Raw genomic sequence first — 25,244 nt, forward strand, 5'->3', positions numbered from 1 at the left:
TTTAAAGAAACAAGTATGTGTATTCTGACAGCTGTCTCTGCACTTCCTAACTCTGTACTTGTGTGGATATAACAAAAAGTACAAGAAGAGTCTGTGTCTGCTCCCATCCTTTCCAGGAGCAGAGCAAATCTACCATATTGTTTTCAGGTAAAGGTGAGGCCATGCTCCCAAAACAATCCATCAGGAACTATCTTCAGGATGGCCCCTGACAAGTGTGCAAGCAAGTACAATGTTGTGTGTAAAGCTCTAATAACAGGAAAAGATAGAAATGACCCCACTATCGACACATAATACACAAAGCAGGACATGACACAGTGTTGGACTGTAGTTCAAACTGCTTTGCAAAATGGGTGTTTTTTTTTTGCTTTGGGATTTTTAAATAAGAAAAGTCTCTAGGAAAGAACCAATCTGGTTTTCTAAAACCTGGCATGCTGTCACTGTACTAAAGAAGTGTCAGTAATCTATCAGCCCAGCCTACAGCTGCTGTATCAAATGAAAACCAAAGTGCTGTGGCCCCTTCTCAAGCCTCAGAGGATTACTATTCAGGAAAATGTCACTAATGCCACACTTCACTGAAACCATTCAAGTGTTGCACAGAGACATCCCAGTAGCTTTTCTTACTGGTCTGCACTTGATTTGACTCATGCTTAGTTTCAGACGTGCTGTTTCCACAGTAGCACTGTGCATGTATTCAGTCACTTGTTACTGCTCGGTGAGCATTGCTACTTGCTTCTGCGGGACAAACTTGTGCTGCCCTAAATATACCATGAGGGCACTTACCCGTCTCGTGCCCTCAGCAGACAACCACCCCTTCAATGTCTCTCTCTAATGAAAACCCCGCACAGTTCAAAGAATTAGTCACTAGAGGGCACTAACAGAATCCAGAAGATTGAGAACGCGCTTGGAATCACAATGCTACAGTCCTACAAGCAGTTTAGAGCCCAAATGGCAAGTTTCACATTTAATTCCTAACCAGCTCCTGCAACCAACACATTAAGACACAGAACCAGTGAAACGATTCTATTTCAGAAGATCTTTAAAATCTTCCATTTTCCAATAACTGAATGAAAGAAGGCTGAGGAAAATCCTCTGAGGTGACATGCGTGCTAAGGTACATTGATCATGCGCTTCTGGACAAATGCTGAACAAAAATGTTAACTGCAGACATGTAGGATATTTACCATGCAAGATATTGGTGCAGGAACACACAAAGCAGTGTGTCAAACCCATTGAAGTACAGTGTTTCATTTCATTGTGATGCCTCAAGTGGACTATGCATTTCACAAGAGACAAGGACATGATTATGCCTCAAAGACCCTGCAGGGTTTTTCCTGGATCTGACAAGAAAAAGAGAGATGACAAGCTGTATGTCAGGAAAGTAGGAGAGAGACACCTGGATGCAGGAACTTGTGGCTACCGAGGGCAAGCACAGGCTATGTATATTTTAGAACTGAACTCAATTTTCATTTAAAGATAGAGCATAGACACTACTGTCATCCCAGCTGTGTTACCTGAATAGCTCAATTCCTTGCTTCTCATAATAATTGTGAGCTGCAGCTTCCAGCCAGTAGGTCTTATTATTAGCAAGATCAAAGTTTTCTTGTCTACCAGGTGTCTTTTTTGATGTGATTAGTATACTTCTGATCTTCTATTGGGGAAGGAAAGCAGAACTAGTGATTAGTGAGACCTGGAAACCTCAAATCATTGCTATTGTGAAGGCCAAGTGTGGGGCAGCATAATGAAGCGCCAGGTAACCACTGTACCAAGCGCTGATGAAGATGAGGTTGGGTGAGGCACCCTGCACCCAGCTGCAGACAAGCATGGTGATGGTAAGGGCTGTCACATAGCATCACTCTTGGTGGGAGAGGTGGTGAAGGGTCCCAAAGAGGTGCTGCACTAGCAGGGGCTGAGGCTGGTTCAGCAGTGACCAGACAGATACTTGAAGCTCAGGAAAGAAATGCAGCATGGCAGTGAGTGGTGCACGGTGGGCACTGGAAGAAGACTGGTGGTGCACCTGCCTCTTGCTAAGCATTCATTAAAACTTTATTAATTGGCTCCATACCTTGTCTAAATTGACTTTGGAAGCCTATGGGAAGTAGTGCTCCACTTCCCTGTGTTTACCACAGGGGAAATGAGAAACCACCAGGCCCCTGGGGCTAATTACTTTCTTCAAAATCCAGCATTGCTCTATGTTTCTGACTCAGTGCAGCATTCAATTTTCTGCTGAGATTGTATCTATATCGCATTACAGAATGAGTTGCAATAGCACTCGATGTTAATTGCATGGCACAGACTGCTCCCTTCTCTCCTTTGTATCAGTTACCAAGAAAAACCAGAAAGTCTGCTTCTGCTGTTTTTAATTTAGCCTCTTCCATCCATACAGAGTGCCTGTCAGACAGGAGAGGCAGGGGCTGTCATCCCCTTTCTGCCTGAAAGTGTCTAGCAACAAGACATAGACTATAGGTATGTCTACGTGCCACCCCAAACAATCAGTTACCTTATGAAGACAGACAGATGTTGGGGTGCGGTACAGCCACTTGGTACACAGATACAGACAAGTGCTTTTATATTCCTGGATGGCTCCAAAGCCACTCTGACCACCTTGCTTGCCCCTTGCATTCACTGAGGCAGAGGAAGGGCACAGATGTAGTAAAAAGACACCCCAATCCACTCTCGGAGCTTGGCAGTCTCTTTCAGGACCTAAAACACCAAAGCAACCCTCAAAGCACCAGAGAATAGCCATAAGCAGAGTTCCCGAGAGTGCTAGAACAAGCAGGGGCTGTGTATCCTGACTTGTATAGTGCTCTACTCTTTCAGGGCAGTGTATGAACAGCATTTGAAGGAAACTGATTAAGTGTTATACTGGAAAGCAATGCCTGCAGGACTAGCATGTAGGTCTTTGGAGATCTTTTAGTGGCACCTTTCAAACACAGCCTCCCACTAAACCAACAGGAAGGCAGTCACACCAGATGAGACAGCAGTCCTGCTTCCAACAGGGGCTATTCCTGGACACACTTGGTTGCTGCTGTTCACAAGCCTGAGTTTTGCTTCTACATTTCTAAATAGACAATTTGCCTTGGTTCTCAATTTGTGGAGTGTTTTCAGGTCAGTCAGAGTGCTGTAAGAATCTCCTTTCTCCTGATTTCTTACCATTTGGTTGAAGGACTTTTCCCTTTTTGGCAGATCATTCTCAAGACATTTTCTACTCTCCTCCTTCAGCAGTAAAGAAACTCCTCTGACCAGAGCCCAGCCTGTAACATGATGTTTGCAGCCTGGAGTTCCTCTGGGATTAGCCTGCATTTTCTCAGGGGAGAGGATGGGAAAAAAGGAAAATAAGAGGCAGGGAAGGGGGGGAGAGGAACAGAACGTTCTGTCAAATAAACATTTGCTAATGCTCTTGAGCAAGAGGAATGGAACAGGTAGTAAGCAGTAACCCAGATTAACTATCTGCTAGGGCAAACACAGAGTACGCAAAGATTCCCTGTACACTGGATGGCATCTCTGCATTGAGCCCAATACACTGACATATTAATTGATCTCTCCAAGAGCAGCCATGACCTTTGGATACAAAACTGGAGGTCAGGCCTCAAAGTAATCTAATTTATCTCCTGCCTGGTAGAGTAGCACCAGACTTGCTGTTAGTTTAACTTCTCTACTTTCTTTTTTTCTCCCATGAGAAGTGATTTCTGCCTAGTGTACAGTCACTTTCTCAGTAATATTATCATCTCTTCAGGTGTAGGACTAGCAGAACTTGCCAAGAATCCATAGGTTTGATTCTATATGAAAGTTTAGCACAACTTCTAGGTCAGCTTTAGGTCTGAAGACCAAACATGTAGGAATCAGAAAATGAGTATTTGGTTCCTGGCTGCTGAGGCTGAGCCACACAGAGGTCTGACCACAGCCCTGGAATACCTAAAGCAGCAGGGAGTATTTTTCCTTCTAGGTCTGGTACAGATGAAGATGACACTGGAGCCTGAATGTAGCTCTGGGGTCCACAACTGAAAGATAGTGTTGAAAACCTCAGAGTGAAGAACAGCAGAAATTATTTACAAGCTGGAAAACATTTTACAAGAATCTAATTAAAGAATTATAGCTGTTGAATTCCTGAATAAGACACAGAGCAAAGGCTTCTAAAGCAGCTGGTCCAACCAAGGGCTGGAAACTAAAGTTAAACAAATTCAAATTACAAGTAGAATACATGTTTTTCACGGTCAGAAGAGATCAACAATTGCAATAAAGTACCAAAGGAAGCAGTAGGCATGCATGGTCCTGTGGAACACATGCGTTAGTCAAATGGAGATCACTGAAGGAAGAGAGAATATGAGTGGAAGGTGGTTTTGCTATATGAGAGCTCAGACAGGTCCTTCCCAGCTGTAAGGGAGAGTTTTGCACTAACCCATCTCTTCCCAAAGACAGTAGAGAGAACTAAATCACATCCAATCCACACTGGGTCAATTTACCATCTCTTGCAAAGTCAAAAAACCCTCCTTCCTAAGTCAGAGAGAAGGACATGATAGTATCAAATCAATTCATTCAAACAGACCATATTCTCCTGCCAATCTAGTCCATGAACCTCAGAAAGGCCCTACCCTTTACTTTTCCATGTAACAACAAAGCCTGGACATCCAGATCACTGATATGGGACCACATAGTCTTATTATAATATTGATCCTAGGAACTTCGTGCATACTATACATTCTTCCCAACAAAACTGATGACCATGGCTAATCTCTTCCTTAGATTTAAGGAACGCTGGACCACAGTGAGTCTGGACATGCGCTCAGAATTACCTTCCCTTGAAAATGTCAACAGGGCAGAAAGATGTACGCTCCTTTAAGATCTTCATACTGCCAATAAAAAGTAAGGAAATGGCCTATTTTAACCTGTAGTGTCACCGTTCATGACCTTTTGCAATGTCCCTTTAATTTAAACTCACACCTTTCCACCAAGTCAAAAGAGACACTCCCTCTCTCTCTCCACTCCTCTGTTCTAATAGGGTTTGGGATTATGTGATCAGACCAACACACACAGCTCCTGCATGGGAGCAAAGCAGATATAGCCAACAGCAGCATTTTATCTATTACACCCTGGTCTAACTTCACTGTAATTTTGTTCCCATGATCATGCTGTGTCCTTTTCACCCTCCATTCTCAGGTTTCAGGTTTCTCTGTATTGCAACAGCCTTTCTAATGCCCCGTCCTCTACCTGCTCAGTAACAACAGCACTGCTGTGGACAGGTGTGCTTTTTATCATCACTGATCTTGCAGCCAAAACAACAATTTGTGTAGTAGTAGTTCTATACAGGAAGAGGGAGCTAGAATTCTGATGTGCTTTTATTACATACATCATTCCCAGAACTGCCATCGGACCACTGCATAGACAGAAGTCACATCCAGGATGCTCTCAGAAAATACATGCAGCACAAAATGGTCTTCAGCCAGATCATTGTCATGTTTGTTGTTCTTCACCAAAATGGAATCTGCTTTCCTTTGCAATTCTGTCTAAACCCACCAGCACTTGAGACACTCCCCAGCTTTGCACACTCCTTCATGGATACTTAGAGATGAAACACACCTGACTTGAAACAAAGGGGTTTTCATGTGTTTTTTAGCCAGAGCTACAAACTCCTCGAAGGAGACTTGCAAGAAATGAGGAACTGGGAAGGGAACTTTTATTACATGGACTGTCCACATTGACAGTTTATTCTCATAAACCTCAACTGTTCCCTTCTTCTGTGGTCAGTTGACAGGAGTTGTGATCCCCACATCAACCAAAGCGTACTTCAGAAGAGCTGCTTACCTTTGTTTTGCACAGTGTGCATCTATGTAGCAACACACACATTACATAACAGTAAGTCATAAACTAAAAGGAGTCTGATTGCTAAATCCCTCCACTCTGGACGAGATTTTTACTTCCATCACCTGATAATTTAATTGCTCAATTAGCTCCACCTGAATGTCTTGGCTGTGGTAGAAGAATGTTCCCTTGCAGGTCACAGTAAATCAGAAGACAGGAGGCAAGCAAGCAATGCAAAGGTAAATGCCTCTATAGCAAATCAAATGCATCACCCAACTGTATTTTTTCTCCTGATTTGCTCCTTGCACTAGTCTTTTAGGGAAAAAAACAGGAACCAGACACATAAAAGACCATAAAACTCTGGTCAAAAGTCAGTATCATAGGATATAGGATCATAGGATCCACTACATGGTTTAGTCCCAGAACTTTCTTAGCTGATTCAGACTCAGCTCAGGTATTTCCTTTAGTAATTGTGAAATTCTACAATATGCCTAATTTAGCTAACAGGATAATCTCCTCATTGATAAGGAAACATCTGCTGCACCACTGAACATTATACTATTGCTTTCCTTTTGCCAAGAAGCAAGTGGAAAAGATGCCATTCAAGTGGCACTTGCTGATCATCCTGAGGCAGAGTGGGCCTGTGGATGTGACACTTCTGCATGAACAGACCACAGCACAGAGGGGTTCAGTCACAATGAACATGGCCTGTAGGTAGGTACAACTTGATGGACTTTATAACTAATTGTTTAGACTTAATGAGAAAGTAATTACTTCTGCTGCAGAAGCAACTTTTGAGTGTACTTCCGGCACCTAGATCACAAGGAACTAGTTGTACCATAGCATTCAAAGAAACCAAAGAATATGTGGCTACCAGAGAAATCTGTATTTGTAACATAACAGACTGCCTACTGTGTCGGAACAGCCTGGCCCTGAATAAATATGAGAGGCACAGTTCAGTTCTAAATGGTTCTTGCCCTGCACTCTGCACCAGGGTGCCTGCCTCTGCCCACCCATAAATTCACCACCACTAATCCAATCCATGACCAGAAAACCTGACTCACTCATCCCATCCTCTGCACGTGTACTGGCACTTGCCTTCTTTCCCTCACAGCTTGAAAGTGACTTGCAGCTTTTTCTGGACAGCAGCTTTCCCAAACTCCTATATTTGGATCACAGTGATCCCAGGCTACACTGAAACAAAAAGTATCAAATGGACAGATACCCAGAATCTGGACAAAATAACTGGAATTCACTATTGAATTCCTGAATAAGATACATATCAAGGGTTGCTAAAAACAGCTGATCCAACCAAAGGCTTCCAACTCACATTGCTGCCTTGGGGGCTTAAACAACATTAGTAAATACACTTTTTCTGTGTCTTTTAAAGCATTATTCCTTCCAAGGCACATCATTACTGTATGGAACCCTGCCGTGAAATACGACCCTAATCTGCACACCACGTATCTGTGTATTGTCTGGGTCTAATTTAGTTCCTTTCCTGTCCCTCCCCCATCTGTATTTTTGTAACACCAGTTTTACCAACAATCCTCACTGGAGACAGGAAATGCATTTTCATTCATTATGCCAACATGAGCAATGAGCAGAAAAACATGTCAGAATAAATGAGAACTCTTCAGGGTACAGAACCTTAAAGCAAATCAAGAGGTCAAGAGGTGAGCAGGGGGGGCATTATTGCAGCAAACTACACATACCTTAATCGTGCCCTCTTTCATCTGGTGGGTCACACCGGAACTCAGAATGAAGCTACAGTGAAGTTCACAGCACTCTCCCTCTGCTGCCCATGTCAAAGCCTGAGTGCCCCTGTACAATTAATTAAATTGTGTTATTTTATTTATTTATTATTTATAAGTCAGACAGGGGGCAAAAAAATCTATTAAAAAGAATTTTTAATTGCTTACAGAGAGTCTGTATCACTGGAGGCTCTTAAGATCATCTGCTGGGATGCCTGAAAGCAGGCTAGGGTTATTAGATCCTGCCTTGGGCCAAGGAGATGAAGTAGAGGAAATCTGTGACCTTGCAAGGTCTTTCCTAGCTTTGCCTGGAACTATTCAATGCAAATGGCCTGGAAAAGCAGCAAACTAAAAACTGGTAGAGGAGACACTTCTGATATGTGTACAGCTGTGACAGCAGAAAAAGACAAGGGAGGCTTGAAAAGTCTTCTACATCTAGCAAAGTGACAAAAGAGTTTCCAACTGAAGTCAAAGACAGCGAGTGCTAAAGGAAAAGACATCCTTTGCTACATGATCTCTGTTTAAGGTGTTCTCATGAATGCCCTCTTATCCTTGTCTATATTAGTATTTTAAACAGTTCCTTCAAAACTCCATTTATGAACTTCCCCATGCTCCTTGTGATCATCACGAGCACTCAGATTAAGTCATGCTCCTTTCCTAAATTCCTCCCTGAAGCCACATCTAAACCAGAGGTGAAACAGAATCTGGTCAATGATTACTGACCCCCTTTTGCTTTTGTTTCGGATACAGTGTCTCCTGAATTCTTGGTCATTAGAAACCATCAGCCTGTTGATTCTGCAAGTACTCACCGTGCTAGAAAATCCTGTTTCTGCCTCATGCCATGCAAAGTCTGACTGGATGCTACTTTGACCTGAAAAACAAGAAACAAAGTAGGTTTGTAGCCAAACCTTGGGCTGCCAGCTCTACTTGTGGCAGGAAAAGGTGCGTCTCTGGCAATCAGAAATTCTATGTAAAATACAACTTTTCTTGGTTGAATCCTATAAATCAGGGCGATTCAAAAGAGGGGGATTTCATTAGAAAACAGTCGGCGCAAATGTGGTATTGACAATCTTGAAAATTCAAGATCAGTGGAAGCCAGAAAGAGCTAAAAATAGCAGCAACTAACTATACATGACACATAACCAGCTTGGGAAACAGATAACGGAAGTAAGAGGCAGTGAGGAAGGGGAAAAAATCCCAAAGCCAAAACCCACCTTCCAGCAAAGACAACCATAAGTGTTTAAGCACATTAGGATACAAGCAAATCTAAAACATCTGTAATAATCAAATTGTCTATTACTGCAGTCATAGGGTAACATGTGCCAACAGGAATACAGAAAAGGTAGATATTTCTCCTAGTTATTTCTGCTCTGGACTGCAAGACAATGCATATCATATCCTAGCTTAAAACCAACAACTCAGACTGATACTTAAATGGCACCCTAGAGCTCTACACGATGTCTGAAGATCTGATTGCTGACACCAAGTTTCTGCAAGTGGAAAAATAAGTAAGCTCCATAGGTCAGGGAGAAAGCTGATTTCTAGAAGGATAAACGGGACAATCCAGGACTAAGAGCTCACTACCAGTCCAACACTGGGAGAAGGAACTCCCTTTTTGTGGAAGGAGGGCTTTCCAAAAGCAAGCAGCTGCCACGTGGGTACGACCTGGCAGACCACCCTTACCACACTGCTCAGCTGCTCAGGAAGCCTCAGGCACCAACGATTTCACTGAATACCTTGGTAAGAACTGCTCAGGGTTCTGCACTGGGTCAAAGATGCTTCACAGCACATCTATGTCAAAGGTGACAGAGTTTTTGTTCATGGATGAGCACAGAGCTGGAAGGATGCTGGGCTATAAAAAGGCTCAGTACCAGTGCAGTAGGGTACTGGGACAAAATAATCTCTCAAGTATTTCGAGACAATAGAAAGGAAACAGCTAAAATACCTCTAAGTCTGCCCCATGGAAAACTGTTTACTGAAAACCAGAAGTATTCTTAAGAGTCATAAAGAACTTGGTGGATCTTGCAAGGCCAGATGAAGAGACAAAGCCTGTAACGTATGTGCTTTGATTACAACTTCTCTGCTAGTAAACAAAAAGCTGTGACATCAATAATGACAGAACCCCACAGAGAAGCAATTTTAATTTCAAAACTTTTGGATTAAGGAAACACAATCGTAGCTTAATGTATTTGGGACACAATCAGAAAACCGCATTTGAGATGGTAAATTTGCCTTATTACTCCACCTAACTTAGAGAAAAAATCTGCAGAATATTTCAGTATAAAGATAGAACCATCTGGAAGAACCTGATAATTGGTACTTTACATATGAAAAGTGTTTCTATTCCATTCTTTGAGATTTTATCATGCAAATCATGCAGAAGTGGGTGAACATTCCAAAAGGCTTAACATAACTTTTACCGTGTTTGCTTAGGCAAATACTCTGATACCCATCACCAGTTCAAATTTAATCTTGTCCCTGGGTTAGAAAACAGGTCACAGTACCACTTTGTTTGCCATTTTGTTGCGAAACTTCAGTGCCTTTTCATTCCAAGGACACATGAAACAGTTTCTAGGCCATCTGACTTTACTGGTACCACTCTTTCCTGTGAAGTGCTACAGAATTCCCATAGATTTGCCTTTTTGGAAGACCACAAGCAGTGAACAATGTGGTGCTTTAACTGTCTGCAGTACCTAGGAATGATTTCTCCAACCGAGTGTGAAAGAAGTGCTGTTTTAATTTCACCATTATGTGCAAACCTGAACCGGAGCTTGCTAGGAAGCCCACCAGTTCTGGCGTTTGAGATCTAATTGTACTGCAGGTTTTCTTTTGTGTTGCCAGCTCATCAGCTTTCAAGCACATTTCCATGTTTATAAAGCAGCTGCGCTGACCCAACACAAATGAATAGGTGAAAAGCCACAGGAAACCGAAGCACTACCAATTACCTACAACTGAATGCTATTTCTGAGCGAGAAAATGCAAGATGCTGATGAAATGCAGATGTTCGCCTGTGGAACGGGCTGAGAGCCGGAGCGCTGCCCAGGCCGCAGCCGTGCGCCCGCTGCGGGGAGTGGCGCAGGCCGAGGGCGCTGCCGCCCCGGCCCGCCCGGTTCCGCGGCCTCTGACTCACGCTGCGCCCCCGGCTCCGGGCAGCGCCCCAGGGCCTCCCCTGGCAGCTCCGGTACGTGCTGCTCCGCAGCACCTCCCTCTGCGCTCGGAGCAGCCCCGTGCCCGGTGCCTCGGGAAACCTCAGGCTCGGCAATAACAAAGGAGAGTTGGTTAACAAAGAGCGAGGAAGAGGAAGTGTTAGCGAAAACAGCTTCTACTTTGGATCCGGAGGAGTGGAGTGCATCTGCTGACTAACAGCAGGAACGGGACAGGAAGGGAAGGCAGCCGGCATCTCTGTGAGGGAGGAGACGTGTTCCTGAGTGATGCTGTGGGCAGTCCAGGAAAAGCTGTCATCTTCAACAGAAACGCGTTTCCTGTCGGGGATGGACACCCATTGCTTCCACAGCACCAAACGCTCTGTTCCCTTCTAGCTAAAATAATTAAGTATGATGAGCCCACAACACTAAAGAGGAGTTAAACTACGGCTAAAAGTGTTAAACAAAATGGCAAAACTGATGGCACTTTTTAAGCCCTTAAAAGGAAAACAGAATATGTAAATCCATTTGTAACAAAGGAACCTTCAGTAAATGCCTGATTCCAGGGATCCCCACACATTGCCCACAGAGCAGGAAGCAGTTTCTGTAAGACACCAGGATCCTCACATGTTCACTGGCACCTCAGCCCTCTGCTAACAGAGGAGGAGGAGGGAGTGTAGTGGAGCCTCCTAGGAAAAGGGACACACAGACATGATGGGACACAGCAGTTCAAACACTTTTTGATTGAATTTCCTGAAGAAGCTTTTGCATGGTGACGATTCACAGACCTCATCATGTCTTTTGGAGTCAAAGGCATGCAAATTCCCAGGAGCAGAGTCTCCCAATGCTATCAACAGCCACAAAAGGGTTCATGTTTTCCAGTTCTCTTCCATGCACAAGACCAACCAAAGCTACTTCATCTTATGACCAATATTTCTTGTCAGCTGCATCAAGTACTCCACAAGTCTTCAAACACCATATACACTTCATCTCACGCCTCAACTACATGCATCCTCGCCACAATGCAGAGTGATTCATAGTTTGTCCATACAGATCATGGCCTAGACAGCTGCTGATCAGGATGTGGAGGTATCAGCCACATCCTGCAAATGGAAGGAGCCACAAGGTGGGACAGACAGAATGGCACTGACAGACCTGTGAGTCAGAACACAGGGAGAAACGAAAGATGCTGTCGACAGCATGAGAAGCCTGGAGGTAATAGGGAGCCTAATTGCTAGACACGTACAGAATGGTGAATCAAGATAAAACCCCTTCACAGCAGATGCTGTAACATTCTCTCAGCACACATTCCCGAGCACAGAGTATCACTGTGGTGTATTTGTACCACTGTGAACAGTGATTATTAGTTATGTTAGAAGAGACCGGACCTGTGTCTGTTAACTTTTTGAGTCAACTCCCTGGGTCACCAGCCAGAAAACCCAACATGAAATGCAGTCTGATGTTTTGTTAATAATATACTCTGTGTTTGTTCATGCTCTTTAATCACATGGTTTTTTGCTCTGTGGAACATCCTGTCTCTCTGGCCTAAACCAGTTCGGAGGTAAAGATGCTTTGGACTGAATCCAGACTACACGTGGATTTTTCTCTTGCTCTGAAAACCCTATGTCAACTTAAACCAAATCACTAGAGTTTGGATTACTGTAATTTCCTGAAGAATAAAAGGAAGTGTTCAGGGTCAGGTTGGACAGGGCTTGGAGCAACCTGGTCTAGTGGAAGGTGTTCCCCTAAGGAAGGGGGTTGGAACTAGATGACCTTTAAGGTCCCTTCCAACCCAAAGCATTCTGTGATTCTATGAACCTGCTTGTAAGACATACAATCAGGCATACATGCCTCCCTTCCCACCCCTCCCAAAGGAAACACTTTGCCTCTCCAAAGACAGGAAAAAACTGAAGGGGAAACGCTAGCAACTGATAAATTTAAGACTACCTGCTCATAAGAAACTATTCATCTATTGCTACTGCTGTGTTTCTTATGTATCAGCAAATGTGGCAACTATTTTGTTGTATTTTCGTGCTAAGGTCACAGCATTAATATTTCATTCTGAAGTGTTTTTTCTGGTTTTGTGCATAAGGTATTGTGTTTTGGGGCATGTTAAACTAACCTCAGAACCCTCATATTGTGTTTCTATTTCCAAGTATCTGGCTCTGAATCACTGTTGTTATGAGCAGAGCATATTATAAATAAACATACTGCTAAGACTACAAATTCATGGAAAACTCTCACAAGAATTCCAGACTATACCACTGCTGTCTCCTGAATTATACACAACCTGGAGAGAACTCATGATGCTCACTGGAGAAGAGATTATTCCAACAGCAACAAATCCTCCTTCAAGCCCCATGTAGCTAATACATGCTTTCACAAGTTGGATAACAGGTTTTTATTCAGTCACTTTGATTTCTAACACGTTGCTTAAAAGTTTACAGAGCACCTCAATGCTTCTCCCTCTGCCCTATTTGTGTAATACCTAACAGACAGATTACCAAACTGGGTCAGCATACTTGGGGACGAGAGGTTGAGGTTGGAGATGGGGGACAACAATCACAAACACAAAAACCCAACACAAGAACAAAACCACCTTCAGATTTCCAAATCCCCAAAATAAGAATAAACTGCATAATTCAAAAGATATACTAACACAAAGTTGTATTTTATATGAGCCAGTAAATAAATGTATCGGACAAATGCTTTTCAAATGCACATCTTATTTGTAACAAACAAATACTGGAACATAAAGGAACCCGGACTGGAACTGACATCTGGAAAAGGAATCCGAACATCCGGAATTGACAATGAAACATTTTACAGGGACATTTTAACTTGTCTGAAGAGATCTCTTTGGAAACTAAGCAGATAGTAATTAGCAAAATTAGTGTAAAGTAATTTATCCATTTCAAGACTAAGTGCTGTCATTTGGAAGGTTTAGACATGCTCCCCACATATAAGCAAGCATTTGATTCCTTTCTTACAGGCAAGACTCAAGTTAGTCTTTACTGTGGAACAGGTACAAAAGTGTCTTCACTACTAACTCTCATCTTGGACATTAGCTATAAAATGACAGAGCTACTTAGTGGTGGAGATCCACTATTAAACAGGATTTGTGGGTTTAATCTTTCATCATAAAGTAAATTAAATCCATACCTTTGTACAAGCATGATCACATAATCCTAATAACAGAGTATTTATCCTCCACAAAAATAACTGAATATTTGATTACTGATTTTCTGAGCAACAAATTGTGTTTCTTCTTCATCAGGGACACTATTTCTTGTACATACTTCAAAAGCTAATGCTGATTAAGACACACAGTATATCCAGTAAGAATGCTGATGCTGGAACGCTGGGGCAATAATGAGAAATGCTAACTGCAATGCAGCACTCCTACAGACATTTATGTCACTTGGTATGGAAATAATGTGGGCATTTTCTATGTCCCAAAATTCTCATTTAGGATGGATATGAATGAAGTGGTATTATCTGGAGCCATTGAAATCACTGTGAATGAACGCTATTCCAACTGACACAACTGGAAGTGACTCCAAGACAAACTCTTGTTACCTCTGTGAGTGTATTTGCAAACTGAGCTCTTAAAGCACATCAACTGCAAGGCATTTCTAACACATAGTTTGCTGCAGAGAGGCATGTACTAGGAACGGGCTATTAACACTGAGCATCTCTCCTGACCACCCAGTTTTGTTCTGCTGATGCTGCACTTGCATCAGTTTGATTTTGCTAAGTGACTTCTACCTGGCTTGCCCTCACAGGCAAAGGATGCTCTTTGACCAACATGGAAATACTGAGTACATACTGCACAGCTTGTTACACTGCCATTTTAGTGGGGAACAGTTTACTGACCTACCAAAGCAAGCAGCTCTGTGAACAGCAGAAGTAGCAGAACCCAGGTTTAAATGGATTTTGCAGTTCCTGCTTCATTTATAACTCTCTGCTGTCCTCAACTCAGACTGATCAAAATTCTCTTCTTCCTGTCACAAGGCTCCTGTGAAATAACACACCTGCTGCTGCATTTGCACAGTGAAAGCAGCTGACAAGAAGTGTGGAAAGACAAACTTGACAGTGTTTGAATCAGAGCACTTGCACAACAGCTCCCTGTCTTCCAAAATGCGTATGAACATAATTCCAATACTACATTTCTTCTCAGTTTGCTAGAAATAGTCATAGATGGATTGTACTCATCCTCACCTCCTCCAATACCTGTCTAAAAAGCATTAATTCTATTTCCCAAGTAATGTTTGAAACACAGAAATGAAACACAACTAAAGCATTACACCTTAATGGCTAATATTTCAATTCAATTGAAGGCTAATATTAGGACATATAAAAATACCAAACAGATGGTCTGAAAACTCAGGACTTTTTATTCAAAGGAATGCTATTTACTGAGGAGAAAAGAAATTTACCTCACACACCCCAGTTCTCATTTCTAGTAAAAATCTTCTCCCTGTTAGCAACAGAAAATGGAAACTAATGTACTCCTCTTCCCCCCTTGGGATATTCTAATTTCATTTATGAAAACTCAGGAAGCATTGACATCTCTTCCTGTCCTCTACCTTTGGAGAGTGCTACTTAGCTTCTATATCTGGAGGGTACAAGACTAGAGTAAAAGATTAGTGTAAAAGCCCACTCTCCAAAACTCTGTTACTCTTAAAGCCCAAGTTACAGTTTTGGATCGGGCAGTCTGTGTATTTCAGTGTTAAGTCTTTTACAGCCTGCATGAGAGATACCATCCATCCTAAGCCTATATGCCTGCAGCTGCTGTGAAGATTTCATGATGGTAAAGCCATCTTAAGAAATAACAGCACAATAATCTTGTCCATAAGGCATATTTTAGGCTTGCACAAAACCTCCTGTAACTGCTATTCTTTTTCTAGAGCTGCAGGACACAGAAGCTCCACAAAAAGCAAAGCAGAGATCCTTGGGGAAGCACAGAGCAGCTGTTTCTGGTGAGAAGCAGGATACACATACAGACAACTGCACTGCTGAAGACTGGGGAAAAGGTAGGAGTAAAAATAAACGTTAAACTTCACAGGCAGAACATACCTTCTCTCCTCTCCAGGGGAGCTGCAGGAGAGGACAGTCCCTGTCTTTCATTGCCTCCCCTCCTCTCCACAGTTCTACCATCCAAACCTTCTTCCCCTGTCCCAATACCAGCCCTTTCTCTCCAGCAGCTCTGAACTCCTGTGAAGTTCTGGTGCAGTGCAAGACTTTTATCTGTCTCTTGACCTGCCTTAATGTTTTTAGATTCCAAAAGGTTTCTGTAACTTCACTTTAAAAGGTACACACGCTCCAAACTTTGACAGAGCTGACTTATGTGAGTAACTTGTCTGACGGGTGGATCTTGAAAACCAAAATTCTTACAATTTAAATCTGGAGAAGACCAATGGGATACTCAGCAGTGATCTGACACCACAGAGACCTAAAGCTTTACACAGTCAATTCTGAAGGCAAACAGTGAGTGAGAGATGGATGAAATCCTCAGGGAGAAGCCCGGACAGCGTTTAGACACGTCACATGACAGAATAAGAAGCACTAGTGACAAATCCTCTTCACTTGTCAAACACCTTGCCTTTAATAATATTTTAGAACTAGCAAATGCAATACTTTTCTTCAAGGAAAGGCTCATAGGGTTTTTTGGTTGGTTGATTTTTGTTTCCATGGTTGTGTGTATATACAGACATAAAATATATATGTATTTTCACCTTTGGTCCTGACAGCTGACACGCAGTTTTCCTGAAGAAGCTGGAGACAACGCAGAAGTTCAGCAGGAATGCTGTGGTGTACCCAAAAAAATACCTGGAGTCAGTCCCGTGAAACTCTTTAAATAAAGAAGAAGAAAATTACTTTTAGAATACCAGCTTTAAAACTGTCCTCCTTGAGATAAGTCTGAACAAACCAGTGCTGGTGCTTTGTTTCAAGGCTGAAAACCTTGGGTTGGCTGAATTCCAGGAGGACCAAGTGAATTTAAACAGACAGGAAGAATCATAAATTTTGTTTGTGGAAAAAAGAGCTGTGTTTTGCTTGCCAAGAGAACACCAACAAACTTTCCCAAGAGGGAAGGAGCTGAACAATAGGGTTTTAAGCCATCCATCTTCACAGGCTTCATGCATTCTGAGAAGTTAAATAAATTTTGGAGATGAAAGACTAAAGCATAGAGAATGTGTCTCTGGAACAAACAGGAAAAGAACGAGTGAGCAAACCCACTCAACCTGACTGCACACATGCGGAAGGGTCACCACACACTGATGGACAATCCCACACAGCATACAGGTAACATTTAGCATGAGCAGCAAAGAGCCTGTTTTCCCAAAGGCACAAAAGGGCACCACATTTTTCACTATCTCCATATGAGAGGACTCCTCTCTTACATTCTAGCCCCTAATGCCAATTCACCCTTTATTTCACTTGTAAAAACAAGAGGGCACAGCAGCTCATCTGCATAAAGATGAAAAAGTTTTAAGTGACTATAATGGAAGAAGCATTAATCAGATGTGGCATTCTATCGGCACTACTAGATCCCCCCAGAATCCTTCTTCCACACAAGCAAAGACAAGATAGGAATTCCAAGACCAGCCTGAATTCTTCAGCTTGCTACAAAGAAGAAAAACATGCAGGAATGGCTTTGTCCTGTCTGAGTTTCCAGCTCAGAACTCTGGCAGGTCTAAGTCACAAGAATTTGAAGAGATGTGCAGGAGATCTCCTAGGCAGCTTATAGGTGCCTATTTAATAAAGAACTGATACACAGTGATATTATGAACATGAAGGTACAACCATTTAATGAACACTGGACTGAGAATGCATCACTGCATGCTGGCTTATAAATAAATGCTTTTGTGACTAACGGGAACTCATTTACATTGGGTGGTGCTGGAAGGGTAAAGAGCGGAGCAAATGTATGCGGCAAACTGAGGAAGTGTCAGTTTTAAAGTACTCTATTTTCCAACCAGAGAAGTGGCAAGCTTCCCTGGCCAGGCTGAGGACCTGGCAGATCAGTTCATGACATTGAAAGGTTCCCCTACAAACCAGCTTGGGAAATACATGATTGTGAGCACAGTCTCAGAAAAAGAAAATAGACACAGGGAGTCCAAAACAACTAAGACTTTCCCATTCACAATATGACAGGTCTCAGTGCTCAGCTGTGTATATACCATCTATTTGTTGCTTTTTTGACATCTCTGAAATACTGCAACTCTGCATACTCAACGCTAGTCAGTTATGAAGGCACCAAAGCTATGGCTCAGTGACAGTTTGTCACAAAGCACAGTTGAAAGCTGGCATGAACTGGTGAGACTGGTAGAAGGGAATAGGTTACTTACATATGAGCTGAATGAACAATAAGTTCAGGTACGTTTATAGTGGTTTACAACTCATGGTTTTATTCACACTGAGAAGCCTACCTCCACTAGGAATGCAGAGTGATGGCAGTGCTATGAGATCAAGGCAACGTGCTTGAAGAATGAACCCTCTTTGTTCAAGGAACACATCTCAGCAATTCCATTCTGGAATGGTTCTATCAGTAACACAAATCATGCCACATCTAACCACTCCTACCACCCTCCATGGCAGATGTTTGAAGACTTCAGAGTCTCAAATCTATTTCCTATGCTATAAATAAAAATAACTTTAAAAGGGCTCTGCCTGTGGGCGATCCTCAGCAGCTCTGCTGCATCCAGGACACTTCAGGAACCAAACCACACACTGCTGCTTAAACTTGGGTCTTGCCCAAATGAAAGGCCTGGCTTTCCTCCACTGCAGCTCTATTAGCATTGCCAGCAAAGAGAATTTATGCAGAGAGAGAAGGGACTTGTGTTCCTTCTACAATAGGGCCAATTGTCTCAGGCTGCCACATTCAGTTAAATATTTACTTTGTTGTTTCACAACTGAACAGGAAGTAAAAGGTCAGAGAGGCCCCACTGCAGAACAGAGATGTTGTCATTCATCTATTCACCTCAAGCCAAGATTCCAGTGGGAGACTACTGCTTTCCAGTTTTTTTCCTCTTCCTCCAGGAGACAGACACCAGGTAGTAAATTAACACTCCAGCAATTCTTCTGTCTAGTTACATACCCTAGAAGCAACATTAGAAGTCTGAGAGTATTCTATCAAGACCCTGAAAGAGGAACATTGCCAGGATTTATTCACCAAGACTGGTTAATGGAGAAAGACTCATCTCTTGAGACTACCCTTGAAGACCAGCCTTTTTTGGCACTCTTGAAAAATACGAGCTATACCAAAGACAGAGGCCTAAGTGTGCAGAGCTTCCTGCAACACAAAACTTCTCTCCCCTTGCAATGGTGAAGACCCTTCTCAAATTCAGAGCCCTTCAGAAGTTACATTTGACAGCATGACGGTAAAATAAGAACAACCATTTAATAGGAATGAGACTGTTATTCTTGGCTTGTTGTGAACGGGTAACCTGCAGGTTTGCTCTTAGTCAATGAATTCACTCATAGAGCCACTTACCCACCTACACCATTAAAAATAGCCAAAAACTTTCTTAACCTGTATGTGTTTTCTTTGTCTGCCCAATTCACGAGGGGAAAACCTCACTGAGTTTAGCCAATGAAAACCTATCACAGTAGTAATCAAGCCATTATTTTCAAGAGGAATATACACAGGTCAAATAAACATCATGTAATTTTCAGCTAATTGCTGACATGCTCTGAGCTTGTGAAGAAAATGTGGAATATTTAGTCCTGGCACAACTGAGTCCTGCTCTGATGAAACTCTGACCACATTGCTTCTGATGGTCTGAGCGGCCAGACAGTCCCTGGGACACAGCCCTGGATGGGGTGAGTCATAGCAAGCAACACCTGCTTCTCTCCAGTGCCTGCTGAGGAAACCAGCTCCAAAGCAGGACTCTGTATTTGGCCAGGAAAATCCTTCCTGCTCTCTCTCTTCCTGGAGCACAGCAAGCAGTTCATGGATTAACTATAGGACCTGAAGAGACTGATGTGTTTGCAGAGTCTGGGAAATGTCATCTTCCTCAAAGACCATAACCTCAAAACCACACAGTCAAACCTCTTCCAAGGGGAATCCCAAATCTGGAGGGGAAAGGGGAAGTAAAAACACAAACCACCCCACTAAACAAGAAATCCCCACCATAGCTGACTAAACAGACATTTATTAACCTTCCCCCTTCTAAGCTGATTATACATGAAGTGTGTATTTGTTCTGCAGTTAAAAGCATGGGAGCCCCATTCTAACTGGAAAGCAAGCTGTGCACTCTTCTGAGAATGAGCATGTATCCAAGTCCCAGCCTCATTGGAAAGGCTGAAAATTCCAGCACTGACTCAAGGTAGTGGCAGGATTACGCATCCGCCTGGAAAAGCACGGATTTCTTGAGGACTGTCCAGTCTATAAACAGTCAGCTACATAATCCAGTGACGCACAGAAAACCCCTGGACAAGACTCAGAACTCTTCCTCACAAAGCTGACAGGAACATTCCTGGGCCAGCTATTCTGGCCACACATACTCTTCCCATCACTGGATATGAGTTTGGTCATTCACAGCAACCTAATGCCAGCAGACTCCTGACGTCCATAGATCAGGAGGCAAAGCTCAGTTTTTTACAGATCAGAACTGAGCAGCTAGACCAGGCTCTTCACTTCAAAATGGTCAGAAGTCTTCAAATAATCTTCAAGTTCCCATATGACCCTGGGGATATTCTGGTAAATCAGCAGGATTTTCATTCCCAAGTCAATACTATGACATGAGCAGAGAAAACATTTCCCTATACAATCTCATATCCCATAATATTCTACTCAAACAGCATTTTAAGCTACGTTTGGAGACCAATACACCACTCACAAATGGGTAATATAATACAGTGCTTCTACAACATAACTGTATTCCATTCTACTTCTACCCAACCACTCCATTTTACAGCATAGGAAACTGAGATGCAAAACCACTGTCACTGCACTGCATTTGTAATTTCATAGCACATAAAAATGTACCGAGCTCCTGTCATAGACATAATGCAAGTGGATTTAAAATCTACATTTTGCTCCTGTCAGCTAAGCTCATGTACAACATGAAAGGTATTTCCTTTTTCTTCAAAATGGCTCAGAAAAGACCATGACACAGTAAAATATGTGTCAGCGAGATTTCTTGGAATACTGGACATCTGCCATGTTACTCAAGAATTACATTTATCTCAGACTCTTGGCTAACACAGAATTTGAACAGGAACATTCACAGTGGTTTGTAGAACATACTACTGTAATTTTATTCCAAGAATCAGGACAAGCCCTCTGCTTTACTTATGCATACTTGTGTGCTTCATTTGGCTGACTGTAAATACAGCTTTTCAGAGCTGAATCATTACAGCTTTATGACACCAAGTGAACTGTAATGACTCGTGTTCTCATGCACCTCATGCAAACAAGAGAGCAAAAGTCAGTGAGAAGAGTCAGTGACAGAAATGAGCTGTGCTTCGTCAGGACACTGCTCCTCATCTTTTGAGCCTTTTCAGAAGGGAAATTCGAGAGCACGAGCAGCAGCAGAACAGAACAAACATCCAATATATTTTGTGAAGAGCCTGAAGAAACCCCACCTCTGTACAGCACAGAGATCTCGTGCTCATCTCATGGTGCAGACCACATTAAAACGAAGAGTGTAGTGCGGAAACTTCCTTCCTGCCCTCTGTAACTCTCAGCACGGCATTTCAGGCTGTGATCCAAAGCCTAATTTAATACAGCACACATGTGTAACCTCATCTCTGTTGTGCTGAGGAGACTGCTGCTAAGATGGGTACAAGCTTAAAGTTATGAAAGATAAGAAAAAGTAAAGTCATGGACAGAATGTAATCATCAAGACATAAATAACAGGCCAACGAGTCAAGGAAAGAAATACTAATGTGAAAAGGTAACATGAAGCTAAAAAGTTTTACAAGAAAGCAAAGAAATGTCACAGTTTGCTCTGTGAGGTCTCAGTTGCTCATGGAAGTGCTCTTCCCTCTTGACTACGATTCACTAATATCCTATGGCAGTCAGAGAAAAGTGCTGGCATGAAAACGAGTGCCACACATCTTCCTTTACAGCCCTCCAGATGATTCAGAAGAACTTATTTAAAAGTCATAAAACTGTTCATCTGGGGGGTGAGTCACTAGGAAGTGACTCCTATTCCAGACCATCTCTGTGGCCCTTACAGTCTTTCAGCAGGATTCCCACAAGACTGACTGCTTTGTGACACAAGCTCTGTGGTCAGCTGATTAAAGGGACACTGTAAGGAGGAGGGAGGTAAAGCTCAGGGTACTGAGGACAAACACACATGCTGTTTCACTGGCCATATTTCTTCTACACATACATTATGAATTTCTTACCACACAACTGACTGCAAATATCAGCTTGCTGATGTTATGACAGTAAATAACCCCCCCTCAGTTCTGTTTATAAGCATAAACACTGAAAATTATTGATTACAAAGATGAACATTATCTATCATTTGGTAACACTAAGGAATGAATATTGCAAAATATTTTAAACCACTACTTATATCTCTAAAGGTTTTCTAGGTACCTTAAGAGCTTGGGTTTTTCATTTGGATTCTTTTCCCCCCTCAGGAACTTAGCTGAGTACTAATAAGGGCATATCAGTATTAAACTTCTTTCTGGAAGTACTAGAGTACTGCTACAGATCAAACATCATCCAAATGGTATATAATTCACAGACATATGCTACAGTCATTTTCTGCAAGCTAAAAGTAAACTTCATGCTTCCCAGAGCTTTATTCCTGTTCAGTCTTTTCATGCATGTTCTTTACAGTAAGTGTTTTGTGATAGTATGTAGGTGGAATCTGGAAACGAAAGGCTGTTCCTCAGTCATGGCTATGCGATGTACCAAGTTCACTGCATTATTCATGCATTCCCAGAGGAAGCCACATGGATATGGGCACAACTATAAAACAGACTCTCTAGTAGTTTTCATATGGGGCTAATTTCTTACTGTCAGGAAGTGGAAGCTTTATCCATCTGTCAGAAACCACAAACGGGCATTGTCTCCTGTTACAATGAAATCAGAGTAAAACTACTCATGAATTAATTTTTCAGATTGTAAAAAGATGGTTATGAATCACAGGGGAAGAATGCAGTGGTCCAAACTCTGATGTCTGTGGGATGTAGGTTCATGTGGCAACACTAATACACACATAGCACACTTTTACTCATCTTTAGAAACCACAGCATGATGGCAGTAAACTGTCATGCTCTTGATAAAACTCTGGTGTTTAACAGATCCAAGTCTGGTTACACTTTTTGGCACGAACTGACAGAGAACGACTGTTTTGAAAAGTATTTGCTACAATTATAGCTATATATGAGAGATAAGCAATTTCTTGAAATGTAACTTCATACCCTCATAGGTACGTTTGCAGCTGAAGACAAACTGAACTGGAAACAAGCAATGTGAGTTGGAGTACAAATTGTGACACAGAAAATACCAACCATCTTGTCAATCAGCTCCTCAGACACAGATGCTAGAAAAGCTGTCTTAGCATTTGTGGCTTGCAGCAACCAATAGATCAAAGCATCAGGCTCACAATGAATGAGCAGCAAAGACAGTGCTAAGCAAGTTCTGCACACCACTGTGCGGTGCTAGAGACCGAGACTGACTTGGCCTTCACTCCCAGATGACTGTGCAGCACTTGCAGTCAAGACTAGAACAGAGCCTATTCACCACCACTGCCTTCTCCTTTACTCGAGGAATACATACAATGCTTCACTCTGTGCTGCACATCTCTCAAACTCTGCAGCTGTACATAAGTGCAATAAACAGCCTCACACCATCTGCAGAAATCCAAAGGAAAGAACCACAAGGATGTGATACATAATGACAAAAACTCTACCATATCACTGCTTTTCTCCCATGTATTCTCACAGCTCTTCAAGCCACTAGTTCACAGCCATGCCACACTACCACCACGTTATCAGAAGGGGTGGGGGTACCGCCTGTTCCATCTAGTTTACAGAGTACAGCTCCTGCGTAACTAACTACAGCCTTGAATGAAAGCTTTTAGGCTCTGTCCACTAACAGTGGTTATCAGTTTGCTCTTTATAATGAAGTAGGAGTTTCACTGAGGCAGCAGTAACACAAAAATCTAGAGGCTGATTCTCAATTATCTATGTGAAGTTCAAAGTAATTTCTTGCTAACCCTGCCTCTTTATAAGCTTTCTAAACATCATTTAGTACTGTATTTTAAGTTGACCACAGGAAGCACAAACAGGAAAGTCCAGGAGAAGCCTTGTCTACCCCTCAGGCACTTCCTGTACTAGTGACAAAAGCCTAATGCAAAATGGGTAAGAAAATGCTTCATGTTTAGGTTATGCTTTTTTATTCTCATTACAAATATTAGTTCATCAAACCTCTCAGCCTGGAAGCAGCAGTGCCCACCTCCACGTCACTGTGTCTGGCCAGATGCAGAGCTGCCAGAGTATGGCTCCACAAAACAAGTTTGGGAGTAAACTCAGAGAATGAATAAAACAAGAACCAAGCTCTTAATTTTACTTCCCACTCTTCAAGCAAAGTGGGTGCTTAATAGTCACTTGATCTACTAGGCCATCCTTTGCTGAAAGGAAATTACCTATCCTCTCCACTAGCCTTATAATAACTTCACTGATGGAAGAAAAAGCTCAGTGGTCCCTTTAAGGAGAAAGCAGATGGTTCAAGCACTACCATGTTAAAAACAGACACTGCAAACAACTGAAAAAGCCACAAATCACAAACTGCTTCCTCATTACCAGAGCTATCCTGATCATAATGACAGGTAACAGTGAATTTTATTCTTCCTGCACAGCTTTTTAGGCAATAAAAGCAAGAATAGATACAAAAACACTCACAGAAACTTTTTCAAGGTTGGATATCAGGAACAATTCCTTCCCCAAAGGGTGCTCAAGCATTGGAACAGGCTGCCCAGGGCAGTGCTGGAGTCGCCATCCCTGAAGTGTTCACACACCATGTAGACAAGGCCCTTAGTGCTATATGTTGGTGGTGGCCTTGGCAGTGCTGCAGAACGGTTGGACTGGATGAGCTTAAAGGTCTTTTCCAACGTGGTCGATTCTGTGATTGATCCTGTGATTCTAAGTCTCAGTGTGTCTTTGCTCCAGCCACAATTTGACTCTACACTGGATCTGGGCATGTGCTAGCAATTCATTTTCCACAGGCAGTAAAAGGAATATATGCACTAGGAAGTAGACAGAGCATACTCTAGGTAGCTGACCTGAACGTCTGCAGAAGCAAGATCTTGAAGTGTTTGCTCTTTAATCTGAACACATCACCTGATCTCTGCTGATCATCAAACAGGGATGCTTCTCTGCACTGTTCCCCTTCTCAGACAGACATGTGCTGTTTCTACTAGCTTTCAAGTGTTCAATACTGTCTGCAGAGCCTCCAATATTCCTTCCTCAAGACATGGTAGTCAATTTGCCACAAATCCTACTACTGGGAGGGTGGCTCCACCATAGGCAACACTGCCTATGTTCAAACCCTTCAGCATTAAGCTGTTGACTCCTCTATATC

General features: G+C 42.5%; 1 protein-coding gene across 2 annotated transcripts in view; it reads right to left on the reverse strand.

The window, feature by feature from the left end:
- The window catches only part of SLC45A1 (solute carrier family 45 member 1), a 59,299-nt gene that overhangs the window by 16,761 nt on the left and 17,294 nt on the right, over positions 1 to 25,244 (reverse strand). Inside the window, exons 1-3 of one of the 2 annotated variants that reach the window (XM_034068153.1) lie at positions 16,432 to 16,552; positions 8,360 to 8,421; positions 7,512 to 7,620 (exon numbers count right to left, since the gene is read on the reverse strand). The gene's annotated coding sequence lies outside the window, so the exon portion shown is untranslated. Of the gene's footprint in view, positions 1 to 7,511; positions 7,621 to 8,359; positions 8,422 to 16,431; positions 16,553 to 25,244 lie in introns of those variants that run through there. The other variant, XM_031044250.2, reaches the window with a different exon arrangement.

This window comes from Melopsittacus undulatus, chromosome 12, assembly GCF_012275295.1.
Source record: "Melopsittacus undulatus isolate bMelUnd1 chromosome 12, bMelUnd1.mat.Z, whole genome shotgun sequence".
NCBI lineage: Eukaryota > Metazoa > Chordata > Aves > Psittaciformes > Psittaculidae > Melopsittacus > Melopsittacus undulatus.